The sequence below is a fragment of the Aptenodytes forsteri genome, unplaced genomic scaffold (assembly GCF_000699145.1).
Source record: "Aptenodytes forsteri isolate BGI_AS27 unplaced genomic scaffold, ASM69914v1 Scaffold181, whole genome shotgun sequence".
Classification (NCBI taxonomy): Eukaryota; Metazoa; Chordata; class Aves; order Sphenisciformes; family Spheniscidae; genus Aptenodytes; species Aptenodytes forsteri.
This window is the reverse complement of record NW_008795702.1, coordinates 33,421-42,700: the sequence shown is the minus strand read 5'-3', so window position 1 is coordinate 42,700 and position 9,280 is coordinate 33,421.

The following is a 9,280-nucleotide window of genomic DNA, read 5'->3' as shown; positions in this document are numbered from 1 at the left end:
TGGCTGAACACCTGCCTGCCAATGGGAAGGAGTGAAGGAATTCCTTGTTTTGCTTTGCTTGCATGCGCAGCTTTTGCTTTACCTATTAAACTGTCTTTATGTCAACCCATGAGTTTTCTCACTTTTACCCTTCTGATTCTCTCCCCCACCCCCCTAGGGGGGGGTGAGCAAGCGACTGTGTGGTTCTCAGTTGCCGGCTGAGGTTAAACCACAACACAGGTATACCACAGTGTTTTTATTTATTTGTAAACCTTTTGCAAACTCAGTAAGTCCAGCATAAAGGACTGTATGCAATAGACCTTGGTTCTGTACAAATAAATACATCAGCTCAAGCCCTTATCCAACAACACAGGAAAACTAAATGCATGCTCTGTGAATTAACAAACATATCAGTTTGCTCTAGAATTATATATGAAAAAGAGAAATTATGAAAAGTTACAAACTTGGAGTAAAACAACAACAGAATTTTTTTCCAAATTATGATTAAGCATCCTTCTTCTTCCAGGAATTGTTCACTAACTCTGCTTATGGGAATATTCCAAAGATCACAGTTCTCTCAGTGCCATCCACCAAATCATACATATTGCAAGCAGTAATCCAAGTGTCCTCCTTCAGGTCTATCTATAGTTGGCCATGCATGGATTTCCAACATGAAACCTAGCTTAATTATTTTGGGTTTTTCTTTTTAAACCATTGGAACTTTGTTAGTATCAGATGTGCTACCTCTCAGAGCAAAATCTTTACACCAAGAGAGGCTAAGACCCATCACTGAAACATTAAATACTTGGAGACTCTACCATAAATCAGGAAAACTTTTCCTTCTTCCACTACCTTTCATGTAAAGTTAAGATTTAGACCGTGCCACTAAAGAGATTCTGAATAGACTATAGTCTATAAAGGTGAAGCTCCCCACAGTAGCTTTTTAAGGTTTATCTCTTTATCCCCAACAACCTAGAGATAGAGGATGCTACATTTCCATGTACAGATACCTGACAGAAAGGTGAACACTTTAGCCATAGGGTCACATTCTCTACTTTCACTGTTCTTCCAAGGCAAAGTATTTTTCTTCATTCAAATCACTATTTCTCCCTAGTACACTTCCATCTGTCCATCTCATTTTCTTCATATGCCTGCCTAGCACTTCTCCAGAAATAGGAGTTGTTCTTTCATTTGGCTACTGTCTTGCATTTTGGGAATGTTCTCCATTCTGCCTGAGCTGTCTTTGATTTTTGCAAAGTTTTCTATTATACCATGAACAAAAGTCTTGAAATCATATTACTGTCCCAAACTGAATAACCAGGACCCTTTGAAAAAGGGCTTCCAGGAGACCTCTCTCCGTGGCATCCTCATGCGTCTGTCACAAATCAGCAACCATTTGCTGGGTAGAAGATGTAACCAACTGTATTAGCAGAGCTGACTGAAAGAGCTCATATACATGAGATACGTATGGCCGTACATGCTTCCAAAAAAAGTGATTTAGATAGGGGTTGTTTTGCCCTTTACTACTAACAGGTAGTTGATACTGGATTGTTCCTATAGCTTCTTGGCAGCTGTTGACCTTGGTTTTATTTTTAGTTGACAGCTTACAGGGCACACAATTCAAATTAAGATGTAATATTCTTGTATTTTAATGTCTAGCAAGTACCAGAGGACCATTAGACTGTGCAGTTATCTAGTTTATGACTTAACACAGCCAAGTACTAAATTGCATTCTTCCCTTAGTGGATAATGAAGATGGTAAAGGAGAGAAGGGCTGCTGTTGCACTTCCATTTCAGCTGCCTGGGAGTCAGAGTGAAGCTGGGTTTCACACTTCCTGGAAAAGGAATACTTAATTCTTCAGTCCACTTGTATAACATATGGTGTTTACCTTGCGAGAGGTAAAACATTTTCTTTTGTTCAGTTTCATAGTGGACTAATAAGTCAGTCTGTGACCTTAGTCAGTTATTTATCAGATTCCTACTGATCTGGTAGCTTCACGTAGGGGAAGCACAGAGTGAACTTTAACATTGCAGTGCCCTAAAGAATACAGGTATTGCAGGTGTGAAAATTAAGCATTTTGTTAATTGGGTATCAGGTGAACATGAGCAGGCAGAATAGAAGATGTGCGGGTGTGCTACTGGTTGGGAAAAAAGCAGTCCTCTTTATTCAGGAGGAATTAGAAATGAGGAACAGTGGAACTTAATTTAACTACTTTGTTCTGAAGGTCAGATACTTGCAGTGTTCTGAAATTTAGTCCTAACAACTGCTTTGACCCCTATTTTACCCCCAAAACAATCCTGAGAAAGTGAGATTCATATCTCATGAGTCCCCAAAGACTCATGGGAATAGGTATAAAGTACTACTCCTGTGAGGCAATCTCCACTGCTAGTCTTCCTAGCTGAATTGAATGCTATTTTTGAAGATGTTTAGCCCTTCCAGCCATCTCAGTCACAAGTTCCGTTAGAAAGCAGGATAACAATGCTCTTTTTCCGTAGGTTAGGAGTGATTTGTTCCACAAGATGCCACAATGTGACAAAGTCTATCGAAGAGAAGATAATTTTCAGTTATCAAGGTAGCACCTGTAATCTAAATAGTGATTAGTCACTCCAAACAGAAGAGCTCATCAGTTACATCCATGGAGTTAGAAGTAAATTCAGAATGGTTTTGATGAGCTCCAGCATGTCAACTACATGGGAGGAGAATTTCCCTCTATTTCAGAAGGGTTATGAGTGCACTTTATGGCCACTCATTTTAATTTTGGGAATTACTCATCACCTCAAAAAACAAGAATCTTATTTCTCCATAGAAAACAAGGAAGGTTTTCAGTTAGCTTCAGGAATTATAATTTTATTTCATTAATGTTTTCATCTACATAGTTTAGGCTACTCTATTTTACTACATATAAACATAGTAACATATCACATATGTTACATAGTAACTATAAACATAGTAACATATCACAGGTTTGACAATGCTTGTATTGAGCAGACAGGCATACATCTTTTTTTAGACAGATTGAGAGATTTTATGAAGGAAAGAGCTCATTTAGGAATTATATCTGAGACTGTATTGCAAAGCCTTGTCTATACGAGTGATAAAATATTTAGAATTACTTTAAAGAATCTATTCTTATCTCTAAAAAAAAGAAAGCGGGGCAATTCATGCAGTTAGTGCTTAATGGAAAAGGTTTATATGCTGATACATACTGTTTTGTTAACCCTCTTCTAATTAATTCATCATGTATTATTGAAAAGCCTCTCACAAGACGCAGTAAGAGAGTTTCTCCTGTAAACCAGGCAAAATAACAGAGTAGAGGTGCTCTGGGTTTACACTACCGCCAATATAAACCATGCTTCTCTGTGTCATCTACTATATATTCAAGATCTTATAGGTACAACCATTTGTCAGCCCTTTCTTTTACAGAAGAAGGAAAAAAAAATTAAGGTATCATTAAAGGTCTCACACCATTCCTTCCCTGAAATAGCCCAGTCCCAACTTCTTCAAAAATCCAATGCTAATTGCAAAAGACATGACTCCTATTTTTAAGTTACTCCATCTGCTCTCAGAATCTGGAAGTCCAATGAGTAAAAATACACCAAACAACTGAAAGAGCATATCACTGCACTTTTTGCCATTAGAGAGACTCAGTTTTCCTCTGATGGGCATTATCAGACCTCTTGATGACCATAGTTCTGTTTTTCTTTATTTTCATAGCCTTCTTACACTGTGCAAAAACTGCAGATAAAATAGAGGGCACATTGATTTAAGTGAGAGGTTTTTTTCATTGGCTCTAGTGAAAGAATGAGAATTTTTTTCATTAGCTTCAGTGGCAGTGATTTTATTCTAAAGCAGATTTTACTGGAACAACTTCAGCCAAATTCACCTATATTTTAACTGAGAAAGACTGGCAAAAATCTGGTTCTTTTCCTCTCATCTGACGCATTCTTTTTCAGCAATGCCTTTTCTGGTGTTGAAACAGCACACTTCCTCTTTTTTTAATTTTCAATATATTTATCCCCTATTTTTATTCAGTTTCACCAGTGAAGTATGGTAGACTGCATTTTCCATCCAAACATTGCTGGATTGGCTTCTATGAATATGAATTACTATTGAATATTTCTGGTAGTATCAGATACAATGTGGCAGAAAGGTCTTAATGGTAATGAAAAACATTTTTCACACGAGAGTGAAGCATGCTATATCATTAAAGCAAGGGACTGAGAGTTAAATGATCTGGGTCATTGAGCAGCTGTAGGCAAATCATTTAGAACAGCCTTCCCTAACTTTTGTTAAATCAGACAGCCAATTTAGATTTCACATATGCAACATCCATGAAAACCAGGTCAGTCATCTGTAGTGCCCAGATCTGAGTTTATCACACATGCTTTATGAGATAGGTGTTAAAGTCTCTGTGACACTTTTTTTCCCTATCTAAGATTAAAAATGTTTTGGTTCTTTCACAAAGGTATATAATAAGGCTTAACTGATTAATTTAATGTACCACTATTGCTAAATAATTAAGCCTCTTAAAGATCCACAGGTAAAAGCTGCTAATAAAACACTATCATTAAGAAGCTGGTGCTAAGAAATGTGCAATTCATGGTAGCAATAACAAGTAGTTCTAATGAGGTCACAACACACCTCTTTCGCTTTCTCATTGGGTATAACAATCCATTTGGATTGGAAAAATAATGGTAACAGACATTTCTTCTTTTACGACTATAAGCAAAAAGTGTGAAAAGATACTGTCCGTTCTGTTGCTGCAAATTCTGACACTGAATGGCTGACAAAATCCTTTTAGCAGTTGCATTTCTGTCTGAAAGAAGGCATTAAAGGTTTAGAAAGATTAGAGAAGAAACTGATTTAGAGTTTAATATTATCCTCTGACCTACTACATATAATGCCTAACGTGTTTTAAGATTAGCGGACATGTCCAGACAGGTTGTGGAAAGGTTATAGCTGAATGATGCAGCATTTTTAATTGCTGACTATTAGAGGCAGATTCCATCAGAAAGACACTTCCTCTATCTTTTACACTGCTTGTCTCCCACAAATGCATAGTTGTACAGAAAAAAAACCTGCATTTTCTACCACTTTGTTGAAGAGTCACGGGACCTTTTTACCCAATTTGTGACTTTTAAAAAATTAGCTAGAACTACCTGCCATCATAAAGAGTCTGGTTTTTGCAAATTTTAAATTCAAAGCTGAATAATGAAGGTCCCCCTTTTACTTGCAGTACTCCTCATTTAGCAAACAAAGACCTCCTCCATGCCCTACAGATCAATCTGGTCTTGAGCAGGTTGTGTTCATGAGTCATCAGTGTAATCATGTCTGCTTATTATTTTACAAGTCGCTACAAAACTGAAGAATATCAAGGATGAACCAAGACACTGAAGATGATGAACTTGATCAGAACTTCAGAACCAGATCTCATACTGGAAAGCCTTTGAGGCACAGGCCAAAGGAGACTCCAGTTCACTTTTTTTTCCAACTGATCTATCTTTGCTGCACCAAGACAGCAGAGAAGGCATTCCTCAGTTTTATTATCAAACAAGGAAATGAAAAATTTTAGGCTTGGAAAACAAATGCAAAAGTTGCAGCAGCTACTTTTTAGGTTAGAAATACTTTTTGAATGCTAACTAGTGCTTAATTTCCCAGGACATTAAAAGCTAACCCCCCTCCACATTTCCTATTATACCAGATAGTTGCAAAAGCAGCACTTTAAAAATCAAACCTTTTTGTGTGAACTCTGTTTCTTTTCACTTTGGAAAAAACCCAAAACTTTCTGTCAAACCAATTTGTTTATATAAAAAGATTCTCAACAGCTAAAAGCTTTGCAATATATTTAACACATCAGGAAGGCACATTCTTAATTGTTTATAGCAATGCAGATGATTTTGCTGTTTACTTTCCAGATCACCACTTCCACAGAAAATTCACAATGACTATTGCATTGTGTAAAACTGTGTTCAATAAAGCCATTTTTTGCAATTTTTTTTTCTAATGTACATTGGATTTAGTTAATGTAAAATCTGTAAAATAATGTCACATCATTAGTTATATTTCAATGTAATTAATTCAAATATCATATATAATTAGAAACTATAGTAATGAAGCAGTATTTTTCTCCCTGGCTGAGGTAGGTCGACTCTGTCCCAGCTGAGCCAGCTTAAATCTTCTGAGATGCAAATAACATTTGAGGATCCTTTCTTGAGAAGTACTATAGTCTACAAGGATTTTTTTTTTTTTTTTCCTACAGGATCATGCAATATTTAGTTACAACTTCTGTATTTTACCATATTATATAATGCAGACTTGGAAATCCACACCAGACAGTAGAGGGTATATGCCACTGTTTCATGATCCCTTATCTCACACAGTGGACTGGATTCCCTGACAATTTAGCTATGTGATTTTGTTTTAAAAGATGGTTTAATGGAAATGGTACTCTGAAAAAACCAGGCATGTCACCCATAGAAAAAAAGCAGCTGACAAGAAAAAAGTCACCATAAAGTAGCAAGGAGAGAGCTTAACAACCTGCCATCTTGTTCAAATCGCAACAAGTAAGAGAAACTTAAATACTTTTGTACATTATAACAGGGATAGCTTTTCAAAATGAACATACAAGTGTGTAATCCAGAGAAGTGTCTACTAGCCTTGGTAAGCAGAAAGAGGATAAATTACATCAATATGATGACTTTATCATTTCAGATAATGTAATTTGGTACATAGTAGCATCTAAGTTGTGCTGAAGACCTTTCTTCCTAATAAACTGAGGGTGAATGAGTTGCCATGTAACATCTTTCACTACCAGAAGCACTGGAAAGCATATTAACAACTAATACATATGCTGTTATCAGATACAATGTGCACAGACCTAAAGTAGATTAAAAGAATCCTTCTGTCAACAGTTCATGATCTGAGCATGCAAGGCATGAAGAACACCCTTTTTTCCAGTCAGGGACTTGTTATCCTGTTCTTTACATTATAAATATTCCCGAGTACAAACCAGCAATGGTTTCAGTACTGCCTAGAATACCCAGAGCTGATGGTTTGCACATGATAAACCACTGTCATAAAAACCATACACATTCCAGACAAGATAAAATGAGGGGATAGACTGAAAGGCCAGGAAGGTAAGGATCACACAGCACGTCATCAGCAGACCCTGGTGGAGATTGCCACCTCCTTTACTCAGCAAGATCTCCTGTTTTACAAGGCAGTACTGTCTTTCATAATAAGCACTTTATCTTCTAACCTAAGCAGCAAAACTACAGCAGAGCAGTCCATCCCCACTCTACCCAGCATGAGATACCTCTTCCAGTGAGTGAGTGTGTAAAAAAAAAAAAAAAAAAGACAATCACCATTCCAGATGGGAGAGAGTTTAGAACAGTCAACTGGTTAAAGCTGGAACAGAGAGTATCATAACATTTTTGCAAATTGTTTTTAAGAATCCAAAGGCTAAGTTCAATTTCATTATTTTTGTTTTTAGTATAAACTTTCAGCAAACTGCTTTCATTTCTTGGTTAAAATTTACAAGTAGAACCTTACATTACTTGTGGCACAGGATCATGACACACATGAGGACATAAGGGAACATTAGTGAAGAAGTGCAAATCCTGGGATTTTCAATCACTTGAATGGACAGCTGTCAGCTCAAATACAATATCAGTTAAAACCAACTGCTGCAAGTATAATTGAAAACATAAACTCAGTGAAGGAGACCATTGTTGTGAACAGCTCTTGTCAACTGATGGCATACAAACTTCCTGAAGGAAAAGCAGGACAACCTTGAAATAATTCTACCTGTGACAAACTTCTGTACTAGAAAAAACTCAGAAATACAGACTGACAGACTGGATCCCTGAATTACACAGCTTTGGCTCTGGTGTTCTCTTCTAGAGGTCAGTCAATGTGTCATAAACTTAAATGGAACAATAATTACATCACTGTTGAAAAACCTACATTTTATTATTTTTCTTTTAATTTACTTCATATGAATATAACATTCTGGTAATAAAGCGGTCATACTCATTTTGAAAATCATACAGTCAGAGGCTTAGACTCTACAGTTTGCAGGAAACCCTGTGAATCCACGTAACTATCTTGATCTTAGGGAAACAAAATGTGCTGCAGCATGCAGGATCACTCCCATAGCCTACTTCCAGACAAACATCTGTTACTACAATGATAACAGATGTGACAGCCCAACAAGGCTACCTCTGGTTGCAGCTAAAGAAATGAATAGGAGGTTGGCAGAAGGTATTTAGACGATATTTTGATGTACTGAAGTGGATTAGATTCCATAATTAAAGGCTCAGTGAGCCTTTACATATTATCTTTTAGCAGTCTCTCTGCTGAAGCAGTTAATGGAATTGGTAAGGAAGGCAATTAACCAGCTTAAATATTAATGGAAATCATCCCTGAATTTTCAAGACACAATAACCATAACAAAGATGCTTCAAATGTTCAGTTACAGAAATCTCAAAATGACAACAATAATAGGATAAACACAGTTGCCTTACAGTACAAATGTAAATTGCAAATGTACTTCTCTAGAAAATACAATTATAAGAAAAAGATCAAAGTCTTAATTTAAGCATACCTTCCATGATTGCAAAGATTAACCTTAACAAGAGTCCTAGGAATTTGAAGCCTACTATATTTGTTAGTCCACCATATTTAGTATGTTTAGACAATGCAATTAATATCCAGCTATTTCCAGAGCTTTCAAGCCTGCATAGTTACTTCCTAAATGGAAATAACTTCAACTGAAGGTAACATTTGGAAATTTGTATCGTGACCAATAACAAACAAGATGGTGTATACAACTGCTCTGCCATAGGCAGTAACTACAAAAAACAGGCAAAGTTACTCGCTTCAGCTGAAATTCATAATCTGTTACAGGCTGCCTGAACTATCAAGATGTCCTGGTTTCGGCAGGGATAGAGTTAATTTTCTTCCTAGTAGCTGGTACAGTGCTGTGTTTTGGATTTAGGAGGAGAATAATGTTGATAACACACTGTGTTTTAGTTGTTGCTAAGCAGTGCTTACACTAGTCAAGGACTTTTCGCTTCCCATGCTCTACCGACTGAGAAGGCTGGAGGTGCACAAGTCCTTGTTTTGCTTTGCTTGTGTGCGCGGCTTTTATTTTATTTCAATTATTAAACTGATCTCAACCCAAGAGTTTTCTCACTTTTACTCTTCTGATTCTCTCCCCCATCCCACTGAGGGGGGCAGAGTGAGCGAGCGGCTGTGGTGGTCATAGTTGGCGGCTGGGGTTAAAAAAAAAAAAACACC